This window comes from Manacus vitellinus, unplaced genomic scaffold, assembly GCF_001715985.3.
Source record: "Manacus vitellinus isolate BGI_N305 unplaced genomic scaffold, ASM171598v3 scaffold_2_pilon, whole genome shotgun sequence".
NCBI lineage: Eukaryota > Metazoa > Chordata > Aves > Passeriformes > Pipridae > Manacus > Manacus vitellinus.
The window spans coordinates 24,165,957-24,178,508 of record NW_021940208.1 but is presented as its reverse complement, the minus strand read 5'-3'; positions in this window follow the sequence as shown (position 1 = coordinate 24,178,508).

The following is a 12,552-nucleotide window of genomic DNA, read 5'->3' as shown; positions in this document are numbered from 1 at the left end:
TATCTCTTGCTCATATTTGGTCAGACTTTACGGTTTTTTCCTCTTTATATTTAAGTCCACAGGCAGCTGTAGATGTACATCTATACTGCTAAACTGATGTCCAAAGGGCAGGCTCTGACACAGGACCTTGATTTAGTGTTACCTGCCTTGGTGTTACCTGCCTAGGTGTTAGCCCACTCCATAGATCAGTTTTGGTCTGTTTCCACTAGCCATCTCCAAATGAAATTTGCCTTTAAGAAAACCAGCCCTAAACAGTGTAGGTGTGCACCAGTTTGTGTTGGAGTTAATGGTTCTCTCATTTAATTGTGTAGCATATGACCACAGTGATTCTAATCTTTTTTTAATTACTCTCCTTTTCCCCAGGACAGTCTTTCTAAGCTTTGCTACAATTCACAGTAAGAACTTTCTTCGCAGTGTAGCTGTCTGAGTAACAGTTTTTTATGAGATTGAGACTGGTACATAATCCACAGTCTACCCATCATGACACAGAACATGGTTCACAAATACCATGGAAAGTGACAGTGCAGTGATATGAAGACTGTCTTCTGATGTGAGTATTGTGTAAATTTACCTGTACACATATGCAATTGGACCTGAGACAGTTCACGTGGGCTCAGCTGGGGTGTGTTTGTTACCTTAATGGTGCTGGGTATGCTCTTCAGAGACATGGCCACAAGCTCATTTTGCAATCTCTTATGTAACTTCAGCATATGGTCATATTAATGTCAGAGTTTTGCTCCACAGGCTCAATCACTCCAAGCAAATACATATTCTCTTGAGTTTGGAGATAAGGTATATGGAATCAATTTACATTTATCTTCACTACTGAAGTCCATGTGTCTTAAAAGAGTATGTGTAAGAAAATTGCCTTTGATAGAGAAAGAAGGTCCTATAATTATTATTTTGTCTAAGCCACTGAACAGCCAGCATAAACTTCTGTGTCATTGTGTCACTTGAAATGGCCACCCTGAAACTCGACCAAGGAAGAATTGCACTTTTCTCTGTTGAATTACTTGATGCAGAGCCTGTTTACTTTGGGAATTTTTTAAAAAAATAGTATTTTATATGTTTAAAAATGCTGCAGGCCCATATTTAATTTATTTTTGTTTGGAATCCAAGATAATTAACTCTGGAATCAATCTATTTTAAAGAAAATGTTTTCAGCTGCAGCTGCAGGCAGATTTTTCTGTTTCAGATACAATAGCTGTAGTTAATTACCCAGTCAACAATAATTCTATTTAGTCTGAAGGAAAAAAAAACACCCTGGTTTTAATTTTCAAGCTTTAAATCAGCAGACACTGGAACTTAATCAGTGTTTATCTAATGAGAAATTAAGCACTGTCCTTAGGAAACAGATTTCACTCCTGTCTTCTAGGGCTAAAATTAAGGTTTAAATTTGCCTTGAGAAAAAGCAAATTGTACTTTTAGTAGCTACAAGGAAAGTGATATGAGGTTAAGCTGGGAAAGGTCATGCATTACAAAAGATATCACACTTGACATGGAAACACCTAGAGAGATTTCATTTGGAAAGAAGACACAAAAGAACACCAGTCTGTTCCATCACAAATGCTTTAAATGCAAGTTAAAATGCAAGGGAAACAATGAAATAACCTTTTTTTTTTTCCCTGAAGGAAATTCACTACTAATTGTGAAATATCTAGCAACACTGGACCTCTGACACAAGAATCGAAGCTCTTAGACAACAGGAATAGAATAAAACTAATGATGTAGTAGGTGCATTGAAGAGCAGCTTCTGCTTTCTAATGTAATCCACACACGATCTGCCTGATATCATCTTCTTCAAAGCCCTTACTTGAGAAGGAAAAATGTACAGTATTCCGGCAGGATTATTGTATAGATAGTAAATGTCTGGAAAGGAAGGGTTGTTGCACCCTGGTCTGGAAGCTTCAAGCTCTTACTGGGTGTACACTTTAATTTTAGACTTCAAGTTTGCCTATGCAAACTATTGCAAAGCCTTTGATTCTTTGGTACCTTGAGTTCACGTCTGGAGAAAAACTACACATTTTTCTCTAAGAGATTTCTTTTAGTTTGGTGAGAAAATAGGGGTTTTGACAAAAAGGGTTTAACAGAAATAACATGCAACTTCACAAAAGCATTACATTTAATAGCAAGTTACTAAACAAACACCAACCCAAACTTAAGTGAAACACCACAACTTAAGTGAGATACAGACGAGAGGAAGGAAAGAGAGACTAAGAGAGGAAAGAATAAAGACAGAGAGAGAGGAGAGAGACATATTTACCACTCTGGAGGTCACATATTGACAGGTCAGGAGGGCAGAGGCCAAAGGGGGAAATGGAGGCCTTGAGCAAGTCCACTTACAGACTTTGGTCATTGTGACCTCTCCCTCTATGCAGGACTTTTGGCTCACTACCATTCACTGTCCCCTTTGCTAAAGTGAAAGGTGCCACAGCCAATTAGAGGCTCCAGAGGGTGGGGGGCCACCAGATGGACCTTATTGACAGCCCAGCCACATGGCTTTCTCTGTCATGTGCTCTGCATGGATGCAGCCTTGTTGGCTGCAGACCTAGGTCTGGCCCTTCCCCTGTGCCCACCCAAGACAACTTGGGCTATTCCACCATCGATCAAACAGTCCAGTGAGATATGAATCCAGTCTCTGACATTGGTCCATAACATGAAAGCACAGTAGTTCTGACTTTCATACTCTAGTTTTCTTTTTTGTTGGAAAAAACCCCCCAGTTCTTTGCTTCCTGTCCCTCAAACTGTTCTCTAGGTTGGACCTAAGCTGACCTGCAGGGAAATGCATCTGGTGTGTGTTGCGATCTCCCTAGAGGAACTCATTCTTCTAGTTATGGACCTGACGTTCATCTGGCCTATGTATCCAGGTTTCTGCATGGGGAAACTAGGGCTTGTAGAAAAAGTGGGCATATGAGGGGGAAACTGGACTTATTCTGATAAAGTGTTGGCTTGTGAGGCAGGTATGTACATGAACTCATAGCTTCACCATGTGTTCATACCCATTGCCAATGCTTTTTAATCTGGATGGTTCCTGCCTGCTGGAAGAATGTGTAAGTAAGCAATGACTATTCACACCCAGATAGGAGGAGTGAACATGTAGAGGGTGAGGAGTTCCTGCCACCTCAGTGACTAGTTCCTGGCAGTCTAAGGAAGCTATCCCAAGACCTCTGATGTTCTTGATCAGTGTAGTTAAACCATTACTATATTGCATCTTGAAGGTGATAGCTTTTTTTCCCCAGTTTCATCTTTAGGTCTGCCCCACTGTAAGAGCGCTACCATTGGTTTGTCTTTTCTTCAGGACAGGAGGGAGGGTGACTTTTAAACCTCTACTCAAAAGATCTATACTCATCTCTTACAGACACATTGACTTTCCACTATTTTCAGCTCCTCTGTGTTATTCAGTATGACTTTCATTACAAACACGTGTACAATTTCTTCTCCCTTATCCCAAGATGCAAATAATGTTACATGCATTTTGTGTTTTCTGCCTTTCAAAAGTGTAAAGATCCTCCTTTCTCCCCGCACCGCTCAGAGGAATGATTTGATCGGAAATCTACTTCAAAGTGTGGCCTCCTGAAGCTGTGTTGGTTACTTGTAACATGGCTGATTATGGATTCGTTGAAGTGTAGCTTCCCAGCTACAGGACTAGGTCTAACAATGCTTCACAATAACCATTTTGTCTATGTCTTTCACTGCCTCATGGAAGGGGACTGTAACTCTTTATTAAGAAGATGATATAACCAGTAAGGCAGTAACTGAAGCTCATGGTCTTAATTAATGAAAATTGTGTCATCCAAGTTCTAGGGACTAACTTTTTGGAGGATAAACTTGAAAGGGATGGGAAAAGTTGAGCTAAAGAACTATATAATTAATAGATTTGTTAGAAACAAAAACATTTGGAAAAAAAAAAGGTGATTCTTGTTACTTTTTATCTATATTTATTCTGGGTGTAATAAAATCATGTGCTTTTAGAAGGGAGCGCACAAGAGCCAGGTGGGCACAGAACGCATATTTATGTCCAAGAGTTGGAAAAACCAAGAAGAGTTAGCTATGGTAAAATATTATATTTTTCTTAATGCTAGAAAAGTGTGTGTCACTGGGTATTTGCTCTGCTTGAGGCAATCAAGTCAGACTGGCAGAGGTTATGTTCACTTGCATACCTGATGTCACAAAACATTTCATTATGATTTCAGTCATTTGTATGTATCAGTGCTAATTATAATTACTCCAGTTAAAATATTACTTTGGTTGTTTTATGCACTTTTTGGATTCGTAAATCTCAAAAGCAGTCCGCAGACAGAAATAGTAGTCTGTAATTTGGATTAGTACTGAATTTTTTTAATAAAATCAAATAGTCTGTTTGGCTTAAAGAAAAAAAGCAACAGATATATGCTGGCTATTTTTAAAGTGATTTTGAATATACATACCTGCTGCGCATATGCTGATATATAAAGTAAAGGGATTATATGCTCTATTTTTTTAAACACAGCAGCTATTGACCAAATGGCTAGTAATAGCTCAAAGTACAAAATGAATTACAGTTTACTGTGTCAATGATCTGTGGATTAAAGACTCCCCAAGTACATATTCATAAGATAAAGCAAATGACTCCTATGGAATCATTCTAGGCTATCATAGCAATGAACTGTAGATTAAAGATCACTTGGAATAGTTAGAATTGCAGTGGAGCAAACATAATGGCTTTGCTATTACCAAAGTAGTCTCAATTACAGTTTTTATTTTCTGTTTATCCAAAAAAATAGCAAAATAAATTGAAGATGAGTGTAAAGGCTCTCAGCTTGGATGAAGGTATTGAGGCAACATGGAAGATTTGAGTTACGTCAAAATCACATTCAGTGTAGTTACTGCATGTATAAAAAGACTGGAGAGAAGGAGAAAACAGTTCAGGTGTGTCGGGATTCCTCTGTCTGCATTAACAAACAGTAAATGGTTCAGACCAGAGGGAGAAAAGAATGACTTTCAGAGGCTATTTAGTTAACATGAGGAGAAAGAGTCCTTTCTACCTATGAAAGGCTTTGGTTCTTATTTTTATAATGCAAATCTCCCAAGAAATGCCACAGCTTGAAGACAGAGCAGAAAGAGAGGCCAGGAGTAGCAGAAGCCTGAGAAAGAGCCATGGGTAGACATAACCTCCACAGTACATGAGGAAGAATGGACAACAGGCAAGAGGGGACACCATATTTTTGTTCAGTGAAGATGGAAAAGCAATTTAGATATGCTAAAAGAATGAATAATGTATAATAATTGGCAGGATAACCATGAACTGTTATACTGACAATATGGAATAACTGCTTTAATCTATGTCAAAATGCAGAGGATTTCTTCTGGTAAATTTTGTGACAAAAGGATCTAATATCCGTTATATATCTGATTGTATATATCTAAACTAAATCTTCAGAATATTTTTGCTTGTTTGTTTAGTAATAAATATAGCAACAGAATGAACATGAAAGCTATTCTATTTTTATACATAATATAGTAAAAAACTCCCAATTATTCATATCTCGGATCTTTGTTGTCTGTTTACCATTCATTCTGTGGATCCATATACCAGTTTTACATTTAATAGAAAAATAGAAAACAAAGGCCCTATGGTTTTAAAAGTTCAGATACAGGATTTTTAGATTTAAGGGAACATAGGACTAGGTTAGGCACCAGTGATTTATCTTAGAATTTGTCACACTGAAATCTTCTAGTCTGTGTGTTACTGCTAGCAGATATTTAAATGCCACTGAAATTAGAGATACTTACACTCATCTGTGTTTGCATGATGCAAGACCTTGCATTCAATGCAGTGTGATGGAGCATGTCCAATGGAAAATCTATTTTGATAGTCATAGAAGTAGAAAAATAGTATGTGTAAAAGAGTATTTTCTAAAGGAAACTAGCAGAAGTTCCTTGAGCACTGACTGTTTCTCTGAGTATAGTAAATATCATTAGCTAATGCAGTGAAAGAGCAGTACATGGGGTGCACCGGCAACAAAAGTATTATCTCTTATAGTACTTTATACGGTAGACAAAGTAGAGTGATAGACTTTCCAGGGACTTCTCAGGGAGTTTTTTAAATTTTTTGGAAGCAATTTGATGCTATATGAGGAAAAAAAATAAAAAAGAGAAGAGGATCCAAAGCCATGATTTATTTTTGCTTCAGGCTAATTAAAGAAAATGAGAGTATAAGTTTTGTAATTTGTGAATATTGGCATGCGTGGTCAATCAAGGGGGAAGAAAGCTGAGAGTTTGTAAAACACAGGCCATCTGTCTTCGTTGCAGAGATAATTAAGTATAGTACAACCTGTGGTGAAATGGCAAAAGTATAAATATTTAATATGGGATATTAAAGAATATGATTTGTAAGTTAGTAGTTAGCTAATAATTATTTTTATACAGCATTCAGATAATATTTCTTTTCCCTTGAAATCTATTGTCAAGGATATACTACTGAATGGAAGATAAAATTTGAGAAAATATTATTTTTGATTATGCCTACAATTGAAGTCTTAAGAAAATCTTTTGTTATTTAAAATAAAAACCCATTGACTAACCTCATAGTTTAGCAAGTTAATTAAAAAAACAGTTTTTTATATTATTCCTCAATATTGGCTGATGTTGAAACACCCTTTCAGAATGGAGAGACTGTAATAGAGCAGATACATGTATCCATTTACCTAAGTTAGAGTAGTGCCTAGTCACACTAAAAGACACTAAAAGTTCTCCTAAACATATTATTTGAAGTACTGTTAAGTTGATGTGTAACGACCCTGTGAGGTCATGTTGCTCCTGCAGTCATGTGCTTCAGCCCAGCGTGCTTCACAATTCAAATTTATTTGATGATATTTTCCTCTGTAGGATGTTTGAAGGGCAAGTGAAAGTACTTCTGTGTAGTAAAAGCTCAGGTGCCCTGCAAAACTCTTCATTCTAAGAAACACCAAAGGCTTCCTGTGACCCTATGAGAACATTATCATTACTCTGTGGAAATTCCGCAAAGTTCTTTTGTACATGAGTTGGGTACTGGTTTTACTGAGATTATTCCTACCAGTGAACGTTTAACCCTATAAGTTTTTCAGAAGTTACTGTCACACATTAAAAGTATATGCAGACCTGCTGAAAGTCCCAGGTAGTCCCTGAGATGACCATTAAGCAGTTCAATTGAAGGTGAATGCAAAAAGACTGGCAGAAAGTAACTAATGCAGAATTTTGGTAGTACAGAAACTGACTATACTAAATGTGCTCAAGGCTTTGACAAATAAATCATCACAATAATGCATAAAGTGTAAAGGAAATGTAATTAAATTTGAAGTGGAAAAGTAGGGTATATGCTTAGTCAGTATTTACAGTCCATTAGTTTTTCTCAATGTGACAGCAATATCCCTTGAAAGCATTTGATTTGCTGCTTAAACTTTAAAATCACAAAAAAGAAAGCATTACAAGGTGACTTGGGTGATTGACCTTCATTAGTCATTAATGAAAATTCTTGTGCTCCTTAATGCTTTTCTAGGTATTGATTAGTGCCTTGTATTTTTCTGAAGAGCTCTGTTAGCTTTGTCATCTTGTTTTCATATCCATTGCATTCCCATTCATCCCTTTTGATTACTTCCTGAATACTATGCAAATATTAGATTACGTTAGATAAAATAAGAGGTCATAAACATACTGCAGTAGCAATTTTTTTTAAACCTTATATTCTTCTAATAGAATACAGACAAATTTTGGGGGGTTTTTGTAATCACTCTCATTTATAAACAACATTTTGTTGTGATTGCGGATAAATTATTCCTTGCTTCCAGAAGAAATAAAACCCCGCAGCCCCATGAAATACACCATTTGAAAGCTCTGAGAAAACCTAAACTCAACTGTCTGGCTTTTAGGAGCAAAGGTGTTTATACAATCAAAACAGATAGGTATTTTACTGGTGGTCTCTTGGAAACAACACAGACAATCAGGTTGTATGGAGACATACAGAATTAACTTTGTAACTTCTTTTCAGACTGATGCCACCTATTGCATCTCCCTGCCAAAAACAATCAATATACAGAATGGTAGTAAATTTACTCTTTTCTGCAGTGCTATAAATCACTAGTTTAGATCACCATCATGGCTAGGCTTCGTGAACGAAGATTTGGGATAGGACATACATGACAATGGTATGCATTTATTGTCTTCTCTCATCTTGTACTGCTGCATGTGTCTGAGCTATTTTTTATTTCTTAAATTAATAGATTTTTACTTATTATTATCAGATTCTTAACCATTCAAAAAATACATGTGACTATTTAATATCTTAATACAGGCACTTCCGAGGAGACCAGCACAGCAATTCTTCTATAAAACTATCCTGGCTCTGAGTGTAGTATCAACATAGCTAATTCAGATTAAGGTATAAAATCATACATTCTGATATCTGTGGGATATTTTTTTCTGCAACGAAAGGTGCTTTGCACTATTAGTATCTAATCTGTGGGATTAAATATATCACTATGTAATTCTGAGATGAAAATCAGGTTGGTAAGCTTTTGTGAGTTCTGCTACTACTACACTCGTATCATGTTTAATTTATAGGGTAATGCTCATCCATTTTAGATATCTTCCATTTGGGAAGTAGCAGTGAGACAGTGTAATTCTTTTCCAGAAGTCTTTACGGAGTCATGATAAATTTACAGTCCTCTCAAGTATATCTTTCTGAAGGTTTATAAAAGCAGACTGTTGCATGGGGAGGAGATCACTAGCTCCTGTGGAGCATATTAACTGGAGAGTTAACCACACATCATGCTAAAGCACAGTCAGGTCAAATAATCTGTATCTTTTAAAATAAGATTTATCATCACTGACTTATTAAAGTTTTGTCTATTCTCCTGAATAGTCTTTTATTGATTCAGACAATCCTCTCTACTTTCACAGCATGAAATTATGATAAAAGGTTGAGACTTACCGGTGTCTAAAATGTCCTTGAAATAGAAAGGAGAAATGGCCTAGTTTGCATTTCAGAAGTGACTACATATCACTCATCATAGAAAAATGAATTGACTTCGTATTCATTAGATGATCTGTGAAATAATCATCAATTAAATGGACAATTGATTTCTAATTCCTACAAAGATACAACTTTCATGCAAACAATCTTACGTGTGTTTTTTTTACTTCCTGCTTTCCACATGTCAAAACTGTGTTTAGCATTCACTCTTCGAGGAACAGTTTTTGTTAAGACACAGAAGAGAAATAGAATAGAAAAGCAGCCATAAGAGAGCTTTCATGAACAGCACGGTAACTGACACAGTTTTACATCTGTTTTGGCACTCTAAGAAACAATACAAGATTTATTTGGCCAGATAGTGTAATATAATTCCATATATGTAATATTTTTGTTTTAAACCAATTTATATCTTTAAGACATGACCTAATGAACCTTCCCCATGCACACATGGGGAAGAAGGATGGCAGAACATAAGGTTTTACTTGCCTCAAAATTATTGAGTTCAAGAAAGATTGTCTAAATTTTAATTCAGCCTTTACACGTACTATAATAATTATTTGAATTACAGAAGTGCCAGTGGTCTCAGCCATGAATAAGATCTTTTTGTTTAGATATCATAAGAGACTTACCTCCAAAAATTGGGCAGTAAGAAGAGATTGATGGATGCTATAACCAGATACTGGGAAAAAAAGGCGGGGGGAAACAAAGTATTGTCTATAAACAAATACAGATCAGAGACTGAAGGCAAATTTTCACTAAAATGTGAAATTACTGTCTCACAGGGAAAGACAAAAATGATTTTTTGGGAGGTAAAACTACATAAAACTATTGAGTGTTCAAAGTTATGCTGGTCTTGGCTAGAATAGTGTTAATTTTCTTCCTAATGGGAAACAATGTTGATAGTACAAGGATATTTTTCTTATTGCTGAGCAACTCTTACAAAGCATCAAAGCCTTTTCTGCTTCTCACTCCATTGCAAGGAGTCTGGAGGGGACACAGCTGGGTCAGCTGACCCCAACTGACCACTAGGATATGCCATAGCATTCGCATCGTGCTCCACATATAAAACTGGGGGAAGAAGGAAGAAATGAGGGACATTCAAAAAGTGATGGTATTTGTCTTCCCAAACCAACATTCTGCATGATTGAGCCTTGTTTTCCTGGAGATGGCTGAGCACCTACCTGCCAGTGGGAAGTGGGGAATGAATTCTTTGTTTTCTTTGCATCTGCTTTAAACAGTCTTTATCTCAACCCATGAGTTCCCCCCCCCCTTTTTTTTTCTTTTACCCTTCTGATTCTCTAACCCATCCCCAAGATGCGTGAGTGAGCAAGTGACTCTGTGTGGCTTAATTACCAGCTCGAGTTAAATCACAACAAAAGGGTAGGACTGAAGCTGAAGTATGTTTGTTTTGCAAAAGTGAGATTGGAGCTGATGTTTTTTTTTCCAGGAGACAAGCAGAAAGTTTAGTGCAAAAAAATACAGGAAAATACAGGGAGTATAGCTTTTGCACAAGAAATGTGACCCAGATGCAAGAAATGCTCTTCAGGATATTTTAGGCTAAAACTGAAACATGGCTGAGAATGTAGCCCATGCTTCTTTACAAAAAGATGCTATGGAAACTTTTCCTGCCACTGAAGTTCCCTGTGCTTCTTTCCCAAAATACTCTCTGTGCACACTGTTATTGGGAGAGGAAGAGGCTTCCCAAGCCCTGGGGTCTCATTCATTACCCTCTATTACTAGACCAAAATGAATAGTGAACATTAATGATAATTATATTCACATCATATCCCTGAGCTTATTAGCAACACTTTATGTAATAAGCATTTCCCTGTTTCTTCGTTCTGTATTTGCTGTAAAATCATTCTCATTTTAGCACAAACAATGAGAGTGTCTAGTGAAACAGGAACTGTTTCTATCAGAAAATATCAATCTTGTATTTCTTGTGCTTCCTTCCCAGCTGGTACCCATAATTGTCCTTTGATTTTCTTCAACATAGTATTTGCCCAAGACCTTGTGCTGAAACAGTGACTGAAAAGGAATGTCTCACCTTAGTAATGTGCTTTTACTCAGTTAGTGTAGCAGGTGGAGGACATCATCTGCACAGTGTGTGGATTTCATCTTTGAGACAAACGGTTCTGTTTGTGCCTGAAAAAATTGTGAACTTTATTTTTATTGCATTAGTTTAGCCTGAGCTTCAACTAAAATTCATAAAGGGTTCTGATCCGGGGCTAACAGTAGTATTACTGACTTAAAATGTATCACTTAAATATAATTGCTCTGACAATAACTTAACTCCCATGGAGGAGAATTGTTTTGTCACCTTGGCAATAAAGTAATTTGGAAAGAATCAGAGAACAGCTTGTAGGGATTCACCAGGCAGAGCAGCTAGAAAGTTTTAAAAAAGAAAGCGAGTAAGTTGTTTGATCTGCTTTAGTCTTCCTCAGCAGCTAAGGATGAAGGAAAGATTTGTGTGGCATTCGGACTTTGTAAACAATCTTTAAAATGAAAAAAACCCAGTGTTTTTAAGTGTGTTCCAGACATAACAGAAGAAAAGCCATAGAAATAGGGACAAAATGTAAAACATTATTTACAATTTTCCTTCTAGGTCCCCAAAAAAGAAACCTTTTCTCTACCTGTATTGTGCTAAGGTTGTGTTTTTTTCTCTCCAGAAAATAAAAATAACTGCACCAAGTATAGTTTTTGTGGCTGCGAAGGCATTTTAATTTTGTCTAAAAAAGCAAAAATGTAATTTTTTTCCTCTTTCTAACATCATGTTTTCATTCAGTTTCTTTTAATAAACTCTAAATGATAATACAAAAGTCCTGTATCATTTGAATCAAGTGTTTCCAAACCTTGAATGATTACATCAGATTCTTTACCTTTCCTTCTGCTGTTTTCCCCAATGTTTTTATGCACATCCAAACCAATTTCCTGTTGTTGAAACATGACTCAGCAATATGTCATATTAATAACTTAGTCACCAGTGCTGAGTCAACAGCAGCTGCTTTTCTTTCATGCTGATACTGATTCCCCCAGCTAACACATTAGAATAATTTTTTGGGGAAGAGAGAGTCAGAACTCTATTTTCCATTAGCTACATTTCTTCTGCTTTTTGGATGGGTAAGTGTGCCTGTCTTCATCCGATTTAAATAAAAACACAACAATCAAGCCATAAAATGGAAGAAATTCTTTACTGTGAGGGTGATGAGGCTCTGGAACAGGATGCCCAGGGAAGTTGTGAATGCCCCATCCCTGAAAGTGTTCAAGGCCAGACTGGATGGGACTCTGAGTACCCTGGTCTAGTGGAAGGTCTCTCTGCCCATGGCAGGGGTGTGTGGAACTAGATGATCTTTAAGGTCCCTTCCAACACAAGCCATTCTATACTTCTATGGTGATGTATAATTCAGAGGCAACAATGTCCAAAACAAGCCAAGCCACATCCAAAACCAAGTAGGAAGCTTTGAGTAGGAGTAGACCATATTTTTAAATACATTTTTTTCAAGTTTCCTTCATCTTGTTTTAAACAGTTAAAAATTTCATCATCAATCTTAACTCTTTAAAAG